Below are 12,276 nucleotides of genomic sequence, written 5' to 3'. Positions count from 1 at the left end.
CTACACCAAAATCTGCACAAGCACCTGCTATAATGAGCACTACTGGGCCTTCCACAAACCTATCAGTATGGGATCTCTGAGGATAAAGTGCAGAAACCTATATTTTTTAAATGATCCAGTTAATCCTTAAAGACTAAATTTGAGACTTTTTAACCCTGGAGACTCCTGCTTTATTTGCCCCAAATGATGATTTCAACACATTTGCTGTGCTAGGGCCAACCATTTAAAAGACGAAATCAGGGGCACCTGAATGGCTCAGTGCTTAAGTGTTTATCTTCAGTTCAGGTTGTGATCTCAGGGTCCCGGGGTCCTGGGATCAAGTCCTGTATGGGGCTCCCAACAGGGGAGCCTGCTTCTGTCTCTTCCTATGTCTCTGCTTCTCTCGATCTCGATAAATAAAGACAAAATCAATGAGACTGAAGAGAAATTTTATAATGTCACTTGTTTTACCACAGAAATCGCTACTAACTGTCCTGACCAATGTCTTAAGTATACAACAATGATATACAACAATGATTCCCTATTGCTGCCAATTAGGAATTTCTTAGCATTTAATAAGCTAATTTTGAGAAGCTATTTTTAGAAGAGCCACCTTCTTCTTTTTAAAGAATAGCTAAAACATATTTTGAACATATTAGACACATTTTATAAAAAGATTTGTCTCACTGAATTTATTATTTCTAAGTCTTTATCAGAAAAAGTGAACATAGCAGCATTGTTGATTCTCAAAGAAATCAAACCACATTTATGTAGATTATAAAATAAATTTGAACACAATAATATAAAAAAGCAACTGAGAGAAATATATCATTTTCTGAATTGTATAAAAATAAAGGATCGATTTTCAAAAATTGCGATTATTTTTATGTGTTATAATTTGGGGTAAATATAACTTTAAGCATTACATCTGGATTTGACAAGATTTTCATAATGCACATGCCTTCAAATAAAGTTAAATACAATGATAAGTTTCATAATGCACATGCCTTCAAATAAGTTAATGCACATGCCTTCAAATAAAGTTAAATACAATGATATTTTAAAAATATTATTTACAGGGATGCTTGGGTGGCTCAGCAGTTGAGCATCTGCCTTCAGACCAGGGCATGATTCTGCAGTCCCCAGATGGAGTCCCACATCGGGCTCCCTGCATGGGGCCTGCTTCTCCCTCTGCCTGTGCCTCTGCTTTTCTCTCTCTATCTCTCATGAATAAATAAATAAAATTTTTTAAAAAATAAAAGATTATTTACAGTTCATTTGTATGCATTAGCAACAAAAGCCTATTTGCTTGATTAATTATGTATTGTTTACATTCAATCAATATGTATTGAGATGTACTGACTCCCAGGATTTATGGTTGGTTCATGGATGGAGTAATTAATAAGATAGTCATAGCTTATAGTCTAGTGGGAAAATATGGGCAATTAAAACAAGCAGTGGTTTAGTCTGCATGAGGACTTTTAAAAAAACATTTATTTATTTATTCATGAGAGACACAGAAAGAGTGGCAGAGACACAGGCAGAGGGAGAAGCAGGCTTCATGCAGAGAGCCGGTTGCGGGAACTCGATCTGGGATCCCAGGATCACGACCCCAGCCAAAGGCAGGTGCCCAACTGCTGAGCCACCCAGGCATCCCTGCATGAGGACTTATGAGAAGTCCACCAGGCCGCCGTGGTGGCTTCCCGCCTGCTGCAGCAGCATGTCACCGAGCAGCTGCAGGACATCGTGGAGATCCTCAAGAACTCTGCCGTCCTGCCACCCACCTGCCTGGGCGAGGAGCCCGAGGGCACCCCGGCCCACAGCCGTGCCCTGACCCGCGCTGCCTCACTCCGTGGAGGGGTGGGCGCCCCCGGCTCCCCCGGCACCCCCCCCCCCCCCCACGCGCTTCTTCACCGAGAAGAAGATCCCGCACGAGAGCCTGGTCATCGGGGCCCTGGAGAGCGCCTTCAAGGAGATGGACCTACAAATAGAACGAGAGAGGAGTTCATATAATATATCTGGTGGCTGCACGGCGCTCATCGTGGTTTGCCTTTTGGGGAAGCTGTATGTGGCGAATGCTGGGGACAGCAGAAATAATAAGCAGGGATCCCTGGGTGGCGCAGCGGTTTAGCACCTGCCTTTGGCCCAGGGCACGATCCTGGAGACCCGGGATCGAATCCCACATCGGGCTCCTGGTGCATGGAGCCTGCTTCTCCCTCTGCCTGTGTCTCTGCCTCTCTCTCTCTCTCTCTCTGTGTGTGTGTGTGTGTGTGTGACTATCATAAATAAATAAAAATTAAAAAATAATAATAATAAGCAAAAAAAAAAAGGGGGCATCCATGCCACCCAGGCATCCCTGCATGAGGACTTATGAGAATATGTTTAAGAACATAAAATAAAAACTCTGAACCCAGACAGAAGGAATTAGGGAATACTTCTGGGAGGTAGAAGCCACTTAATGGAGAGTCTAAATGTTAGTAGATGATAGGTGAAAATAGAAATGAAGATATCAGTATGGTGCTTTGGGAATCTAAAAGCAATTTAATACCTCTAGTGTTTATAGTGAATGCATAGGTCTGTGTATACGTAAGAGTAAATAGCAATATCTCTGTAAGTAGGAAAGGGTAAGATATGAGATCAGTAATGTAATCAGGGCTTAGATAATGAAGGAACCTGCAAACTATGCTCTTATATTTAGATTCTATTTTTTTAAGGTTTTAAGTAATCTCAATACCCAATGTGGGGCTTGAACCTACAATGCCGAGATCAAGAGTTGCATAGTCCACCAACTGGGCCAGCCAGGCACCCTTGGAGTTTATTTTAAATAAAATAAGAATCAACAAACAGGTTTTAATTTTTAAAAATGACATCAGATTTTTGTTTTTAAAGAGTGGTGCAACTCTGCTATAAAAATTAGCTGGAGGAGACAAGACGGGAATTAATAAAACAAGTTAGGAAACTGTTAGAGTACCTAGATGAGAGATGATAGTGGTTGGGAGTAACATAGTAGCAATGAAAATGAAGAATAAGAATGGCAAGACTAGTTAATTATTTGGATTTGAGGATGAAAGAAAAATGAGCAGTCAAAATTAGGTCTTTATTTCTGGCTTTGGAAATGCCAGATGTTAATGTTATTTGCAGAAGTAGAGAACATAGAAGAGTCATTTGGTAGGTGGCAGAGTAAGGAGAAGGTGAAAAGTTCAGTTTGGAACATACTACGCAGAGGCAACTGTGAGATATTAAAGAAGAAATATTCAGAAGGCATTTGGATGTATAGGTCTGGGTTACAGCATGGATATGGGAGGCACCATGACATCACATGGTGATTAAGGACATGCAAATTGATTTAATCTTCTAGCAAAGTACATAGAGGAGATGGAGAAGGTGCCAAAGATACAGCTCTGAGATGCCCAAAACAAATTCAGTTTTAAGGGAAACTGAGACAGCAACCACAAAGACCGGAGATACATTAGACAAGCCTGCTAAAGTGGAATAAGTTGATTTAAGAAAGAAATTATTAAATTGTTAAATACTGTTATATGAGTAAGAATAAAGAATTAAAGATTCCATTGGTTTTTAGCAACAACAAAGTCATCATTTACCTTGATGAGAACAATTTTATTCATATGATAGAAAGGGAAGCAAATTATCCTGGTCAAGAGTGGAAAGTAAGGTTGTGGAAAGAAAGTAAAGATTACACTTTTAAAAAATATGGCTGTGAAGAGAAAGAGAACCATAATGCACCAAAATATGTGTTTGTGTATATATGTGTGTGTGTGTGTGTGTGTGTGTGTGATATTTTTTTTAAATAGGAGCTTCTTCAGCTATTTGACTGCCTAAGGATGAACAGAAGCATAAAGGTAGAATTTAAAAAATAGAATGAGAAAGAATGGCTAAATTAGATATCAATTTGCCTGAAATGTTGAAATACAATGACTAAAATTAAATTTAGAAAAGGTAATTTCTTGTTACAAAACATATAATATGAGGTTAAATTCGCAGTGACAGTTTTTATACAAAGGAGGAAAAACACTTTCTTGTCAGAGTAAATATGTATGAATAATAGTTGTATCTATCACAGCCGTCCTGGAAAAATGGGAGCGAGTAAGTATATGATTAATTTAGGGAACCAACATAAAATAAATACCCCCTCAGAAATCTTACTCATTAACCCACAAATAATATATTATTTGCAGACCAATGATTGGTCCGGGGAAATAATAAAGATAGTATAAAAATTTACATAAGTTGCGGCACCCAAGTGGCTCAGCTGTTGAACGTCTGCCTTTGGCTCAGGTCGTGATCCTGGAGTCCTGGGATCGAGTTCCGCATCTGCTTCTCCCTCTGCCTATGTCTCTGCCTCGCTGTGTCTCTCATGAATAAATAAATTAAAAAAAATTTTTTTTAATTTACATAAGTTTTAAGATTTTTCCTCCACTTTTTTTTTTTTTTTTTACTTATTGTAATTACATATAATCTTACAGAAACATCCGTATCCTTAGCCTCACTTCATTCCTCTTCTCCTGATAAAACCTCTTTGGCTAAAGTCCCATAGAATTTTTAATACTTTCCTTTAGGCTTATTTATACTGTGGTTTTGCTAATAAATAGTTCATTCACTAACCTACAACACAGCAGTCAGTTCAAAATAATTTGTATTTCTTCTTGAATGTAAACAATATGCATATGGAGCTTTCGATATGAGGTGAGCAATAAAAGTAACTTGGCAAGCCAGTTATTTCTAAAAGTCTAATTTCAAATATAAAAAACAAACTCCAATCAACTGTAATCTTTGGAATTTTTAATCAGTTTATTAATTAATATGCATATGTGAATACTCGTAGCTACTATGAAGGTGTGTTTGATAATAAGAGGATAAAAACTGCAAATACTTTACCATTGTATCAGTGAACAAAAAATTAGAAAATGACTAATATATTGTATTTCCTATATTAATCTCAAATTCTGCAAAACAGATCCAAAGGAGAAAGTGAAGAAACATCATGTTAAACAAACTTCCCCAACCTGCTACAAAACACTAAAATAAATAAAAATAATGAATCCTTTTGTGGCTTGGAATCCTATTTTCCAGAAGTAATCTTCTTTGAAAGCAATGGACATACTAACACTACCAAAACAGTGACAATAAGTTAAATTTCTCATATGCACTTTTCAAAGTTGCCTAATTTATTTTTTCTTTTCCAATTGCTTCTTTAAAAAAAATCTTTCACAAAATGTGTCAACCTGTTTTAATTTTATTTTATTTATTTATTCATAAGAGGCACACACACACCCACAGAGAGAGAGAGAGAGAGAGAGAGAGAGAGAAGCATAGACACAGGCAGAGGGAGAAGCAGGCTCCATGCAGGGAGCCTGACATGGGACTTGATCCCAGGTTTCCAGGATCATGCCCTGGGCTGAAGGCAGCCCTAAACTGCTGAGCCACCTGGGCTGCCCTGTCAACCTGTTTTTTAACTGAAGACAAGTTTTGGAATTAAGAAAAGATCTTTTTGGTGATTTCTTACTTCTTCTTTAATAATATTCTGAGTAAAATAGAAGAGTTATAATTCTCTTTCAATAGAGCTGATCTTTATTCATGCTAAATAAATTCCTGCTGTGTGTAAAATTTTGGTAAAGATACTAGAATCTCAGCTCAATGTGGGCAGGTGTCTTTGGTTCCACTGTTTTATAAATAAATAAATAAATAAATAAATAAATAAATAAATAAATACCATTTAAATGAATGAATAAGCTTCATTAATTAATCCTCACAACTATAGCCCTAGCTTCAATTTTATAAAATAAAAAAAAATTAAAGGTCTGGGCAAAAAGATTTGGAAAGACTCCAAGTCAGTACATAATACTACAACACAGTTGATACTTAAACACAGGTCTTCTGAAATTAACTTGTGAGCTTCAGTGTCATCAGCATTTTAACTACGATCACATGACCTACATATATTACCTCATTTAACTCTGATAATACTTTGTGAGGTAAGTTTTATTGCCATTTTTTAGTATGAGAAAATTAATGTTCAGAGATTGCACAACTCAATAAGTGATAAATTGGGAAATCAAACTTAGCTCTATCAAACTCCAAAAACTACAATTTGGGATGTGTCTGAATGATTTGGACATTTAGTTTCAAGTTAAAAAAATCTTGTTATAGGAGGCAACTATCCTCTTTGCCTTATATTTTGCTATGTTGATAAATCATATTTTACTATCTGATGTTTTCTTATAATTAATAAGGTTCAGTTTATGACTGACTATTTTTGAGTTAAAGGCTCTTAAGTTCTAGTGATGTAATGAAGAAAAATATGTTGATTTTTATAACTTTTAATTCTCTATGGTATTTCTTATCTTTTTTTGAATGATGAAAATAGTATTGAACTAAAAAGAAACCTAAAAAGAGACATTTTTTGCACATTGCTGTAAGAATTTTGTGGCTGATTTCACAGCTGCTAGCTCCTGACCTCTTAAATTTTGTTTTCTCAGCTTTATTTTCTCCCAGGAGAAAAAAAAATATAAGGCAGGAAAGAGACTTCTAAAAGAAAGCCTATCTTAGAACTTATCAACTGAACAACACCTACATTTGAGCAGAAGTCCAAAAATTAGGTGAATGCCACATTACTCATTACCCACCCACGAGGGTCAAGCCCTCTAGAGCCCAACCCTAGAAGAGTGGGTCGGTGCGGGAGGGACCTGAAAAGTGACTTATTTTCTACTGTCCCTTTCTCCAAAAGAAGGCCCTAGTATGTGGGTAGTCCTTTGTCCAGGGCAAATGCTGGAATTAGAAAAGTGTTGTTAGCACCATATCTTACCACTCTGGCTACTCTGACTTCCTCAATGACACATCATTACAATAAAGAGAAAATAAAATCTAAGAAAAAAAGGAGGAAAGAAGAAAGACAGGAAAGAAAGAGAAAGAAAAAGGAAGAAAAAAGAAAGAAAGAAAGAATGAAAGAAAGAAAGAAAGAAAGAAAGAAAGAAAGAAAGAAAGAAAGAAAAAAAGAAAGAAAAAGAAGAAGAAAGAAAAAGAAGAAGAAAGAAAGAAAGAAAGAAAAAGAAAGAAAGAAAGAAAGACAGCAAATCTGAATAATTGAACTCACTGATCTTAATGTTGAATTGTTTAATTTACAGGATTATTGAGATCATTAAAAGAAGAAAACAACATATTTCAATCTGGGGTGGATAAGGCATAATGCATTTTTCCATCCCCTTGCTAGCTTGGCTTGTAAATTTGATTGTATTTATGCCTGCAGAGAAGTTTCCTAGACTTTGTGGATAGGGCCTATAAAGAGCTATGGGGGAGGTCTTTGTGCCTCCAAAATGTATGTATTGGGATTTTGGATTTTCAGAGAGAGGTAGAATTTTGAGGATATTTAAGAGGTTTGAGTACTGCTTGCTTTAATTCTTTTTCTAGGTTAGTCTTTCTTTCTTTTTCTTTTTCTCTCTTTCTTTCTTTCTTTCTTTCTTTCTTTCTTTCTTTCTTTCTTTCTTTTGTTTTCTTCCTTTCTTTCTTTTTTTTTCCATAGAAGATGCAATTTCTTTTTAGAAGTTAACTTGATTTTTTTTTGCAGGCTGAGTCTTAGTAACCTAATACAGGAAGAATTTGGAAAACTAATACAGGAAGTAAAGAAACCTCAATAATTCTGTTAATTTAGCACTCTGAAATAGTTTCTAAGTATCCGAGGATCTTAATAAGAGAAATTATGTAAAAATGTAAACTCTTAAAGGTCTCTTGATTTAAAATATCATTGTTTCGAGACCAAGATTGGAGACTGGGCATACTAATTTTCTTCTCCCCTCGAAGCCCTTTAAAATGCTAAGAAAGTAGGGACAGCCCTGGTGGCTCAGCAGCTTAGCGCCACCTTCAGCCCAGGGTGTTATCCTGGTGACCTGGGATCGAGTCTCACGTCAGGCTTCCTGCATGGAGTCTGCTTCTCCCTCTGCCTGTCTCTCTGCCTATCTCTGTGTGTGTGTCTCTCATGAATAAATAAATAAAATCCTTTAAAAAATAAAATAAAATGCTAAGAAAGTATATTGAAATGGTAATTATTAGGGGATTGCTCATCTTATTTAATTATTATTTCTCAAAGCATTGTCAGAAGGCCACTTGGGAGCACCTCCCAGAGAAGCATTCAAGAGCTAGGTGGTATAGATAAAACAAAGGAGTACTGAATTACACAGGGTAATTAAATGAAGGATTGGTTATAGAGCAAATAAGACTACCTATCTCTATGTCTCCCAGCACAGCCTCGAGAATTGGTTTCTGAGCAAGGGAGAAATTGTCCTGCCTGGTGGGAGAGGGGTAGATTTAAGGAGAACAGAGTTTTGAGGTAATTCTAGATTACCACAAAAAAGAGCAGAAAGGAAAGAATAGATAGGAAAGCTCTAACCATGCTCTCCTTACTTTTGCAGTAAATGAGAGCCTGAGCCTGTCCAACCTTCCCCAACCAGGCCAGAAAGAAAAGCTTGCTTCTTGACAAGATCCATGCACTTACAGAGCCCAGAGTTCAGCTTTCTCATTCAGTATCTTTGTGTGGGGACAGGGATAGGGAGGTGAGTCGGGCATTTATTTGTAATTTATTTAATAAATAAATATTTACTAAGTGTTTAATATGCATGGGACAGTATGCCACATGGTGGGAATCTTATAGTAAATAGTGCAAAGATACTGCTTTTCATTTTTTTTTTTTAGATTTTTTTTTTTATGATAGTCACACAGAGAGGGAGAGAGAGAGAGAGAGAGAGAGGCAGAGACACAGGCAGAGGGAGAAGCAGGCTCCATGCACTGGGAGCCCGACGTGGGATTAGATCCCGGGTCTCCAGGATCGCGCCCCGGGCCAAAGGCAGGCGCCAAACCGCTGCGCCACCCAGGGATCCCCTGCAAAGATACTGCTTTTCAGACTAAACAATACATTCTCATAAGGAAACACATATTAACACATATTAAATGAATAAACCCAACTTTTATACTCCAATTACATATTGCTAAGTGAGAGAAAGAAAAATAAACTAGGAGATGGAGCCTATCAATGAAATGGCACTGTGGTGAGGGGGAGTATAGTCAGGAAAGGCTTCTTGAGGAGATAACATTGAAAAAAAAAAACAAAACAAAAAAAATGGAGAGAGCCATGCAGATAAAGAACATTCTAGTCCAAGGAAAACTGTTAGTGCAAAGGCTCTGAAGCAAGAGTGAAGAGTGTGTGTGTGTGTGTGTGTGTGTGTGTGTGTGTGTGTGTACAAGGATCAACAAGGCCAATGTACGAGCAGTCAGTGCCATGAACAACTACATTAGAAACTCATGAATACTTCCTGTTCTCCTCAGTATCATCCCTGGGTGGCTCAGTGGGTTAAGTGTCTGCCTTTTGTTCAGGTCATAATCCTAGGGTCCTGGGATGGAGCTTCGCATTAGGTTCCCTGCTCAACATGGAGCCTGCTTCTCCCTCTCCCTCTACCTGCTGTTCCCCCTACTTGTGCTCTTTCTGTCAAATAGGCAAATAAAATATCAAAACAAAACCCACATCATCTGTTATATATCAATTTGAATAATCAACCAAGGATCAAGAGATCCTTAACAAAATCAAAATTGTTTTGGATAGAAAGACCAAGATGAAGGAACATCTAAACCCTGATGGATAAAGGGGTTATATAAAGGGAAATGGATTCTTAGAGTTTTAAATTTTAATTGAGATGCTGAAATAGCCATAAATTAATAATAGGTAACTATTAAAATGAGACCAGATGGACTTCTTAGAAATGAAACCGATGTGGGGCCATGAGCAAACAGTCAAGAAAGAATTCTTGAAATGTTTTCAGTGCAAAAAAAGGTGTTTTTATTATAGCAGGGGACAGGACCCGTGGGCAGAAAGAGCTGAACTTTTGCTGTATGAAGTTGGTGCTTATATGCTTAGTGTTTATGAGGAAGGACATGTAGGGAGTATTAGATCACAAATGTCTCCTTCAAGTTTCTACTTGTAAAACTACTTTTGCAATATTTCTCTGGTGCTTTTCATTCAATTTGATATTAACTGTCAGTGAGATATATAGTCAGTCATGACACTCTTTCAGAATGTAGCAACCTGTAGATATTTGATCCTTATTAGAATTATACAGGCTATAGTTCAGCCTTCTGGGCTAAAGCTGAACGTTTTTGTGCTTCTATCCCTCATCAAAACTATAGAAATATGGCTTTTACCCTTTGTACATATAATCCTACTATCTATAGAATTATAAATATTCTTTTTTATGAAGTACGACTAGTGAAATATTCATAGAAGCTAATCAGAGTGGACTGATCTGAGCCAAAAATATAGAGTGAGTTTCAAAAGAAAAAGATCAGAGTATTGGTGTTGTGTTTTCTTCCTGTTGAGCTGATAAGTTTTCAGGCACATCTGTCACACACTCACTAGAATTAGGACCATGATTAGAAATTAGATTTTCATATTTAAAAGCCAACCCAGCCTCTTAGTTTTATTCCAGTGATTCACATACTGTATTTAAAAACAAAAGCAACAGGTCCAAATGTAAGCATTTAGACTCATTTTTTAGTATTTGAGATTTTTAACAAAATTATCAGAAAAAATTCTCCTTTTAATCTGAAAATTAATGACCATTCTAGGGGAGTAGAGGAGGATGATACAGGAGAAGCACCTAGGGCAAATAAAAAATATTGCTAAATTAATATTTTATATTTAAATTATTCTTGAGGACAATCCCCAGATTTGTCTGGCTCATTCATTCTGCAGTGACTTTGCTTTCCTTCTACTTTTTTCATTGATTAGCCATATTTTACCTCATCTTCAAAAACTAGAGCAAATTTTATTTGCATGCAATTCTTGCATGAAGCTCTCTTAGACCACCTAGATTTTTTTCTTTTATTATGTCAAAGTTTGTGATTAAGGTTATTAATTTGTCCATTTTGTAATACGCCATCAGATGAACACTTAAGAATAGGCGTAGGTAGGATAGACAGGAGCTACTTTTTGGCCACAAATTATTTGCCACAATGCTGAAATTATGCCAATAGAAATGTGTTCTACTGGGGAACTTGTGGGTGGAGCAGTTGGTTGGGCATCTGACTCTTGGTTTCTGTTCAGGTCATGATCTCAAGGTCATAAGTTCAAGGCCCGAGTCCCAAGTTGGCTCCAAGCTCAGTAAGGAGTCTGCTAAAATTTCTCTCTCCCCCTCACTCTGTCCCTCCCCACACTTGCGTCTACATACTCTCTCTCTAGAATAAATAAATTTAAAAAAATGTGTTCTACTGAAATAAACATTATTTTCTTCAGTCAGTTCAATTAAAATGCAAATACCACCTGATTGTATAGTATATCTTTCATGTCTTGCCACTGTCTAATCAGACTGCTTTCCTCAATAATAGTAAAAGCAATTAAAGAATGCACACAGTTTTAAGGTATTTGTTAGCCCAGGAATATTTATCAGTGAAGAACAGAAAGGATAAACTTTGAATTAGTAGATAAAAATACCAAAAAAGGATTTACGTACACCTGTGTCAGACCACTTCCCACAAAATTTTCCAAGTGGGAATTTTAATTTCTTACACTGGTCTATAATTTTATCATCCTTATGTCTTTTGTGCCTAACAAAATTGCAAAATTTTTAAGGGAAAAACTACCATAAGCCAAATAGTGTTTCTTTTTTTTTTTTTCCAAATAGTGTTTCTATAAGTACTTAGACATGTAAGAAATCAGAATAATGCTTGTTATTTTTTAAATATTTTGCTTATTTTTACTTTTCTACAATATGATTAATAAAATAATGTGAACAATAAGGTATATAATTATCTGTAATCAGTATTGCTACAAATTTTATAATAAATTATCACTACCATGTGATTTAGTCTACTCAGGCTGCCATAATAAAATACTACAGACAAGGTCCCTCAAACAACAGAAATTTATTTCTCATAGTTCTGGATGCTGGAAAGCCAAGATCATGGTGCTAAGCCATCCATTTCCTGGTGAAAACTCTTCCTGGCTTACAGACAGCTGCCTTCTTCTTGCTTCCTCATATGCCAATTTTGCTGTGTGTATGTATGTGTGTGTGTGAGAGATAGAGACAGAGACACAGAAAGACAAACACACATGCACAGAGTGAAAGAGAGACATTGAACTCCCTCCTTGGTGTCTAGTGTCTTTAAACAAAATGAAACAAAACAAAACACTAAGAGCTTCACTCTTATGAGCTCATTTAATCTTAATTACTTCCATAAAGTCCTATCTCCAAATATTGTCACTTTGCTGATTAGATTTTCAACATATAATTCTGGAGG

Source organism: Vulpes vulpes, chromosome 3 (genome assembly GCF_048418805.1).
Source record: "Vulpes vulpes isolate BD-2025 chromosome 3, VulVul3, whole genome shotgun sequence".
In the NCBI taxonomy this organism is placed as follows: domain Eukaryota; kingdom Metazoa; phylum Chordata; class Mammalia; order Carnivora; family Canidae; genus Vulpes; species Vulpes vulpes.
The sequence above is the reverse complement of the archived record's forward strand: the minus strand, read 5'-3'. Positions refer to the sequence as shown.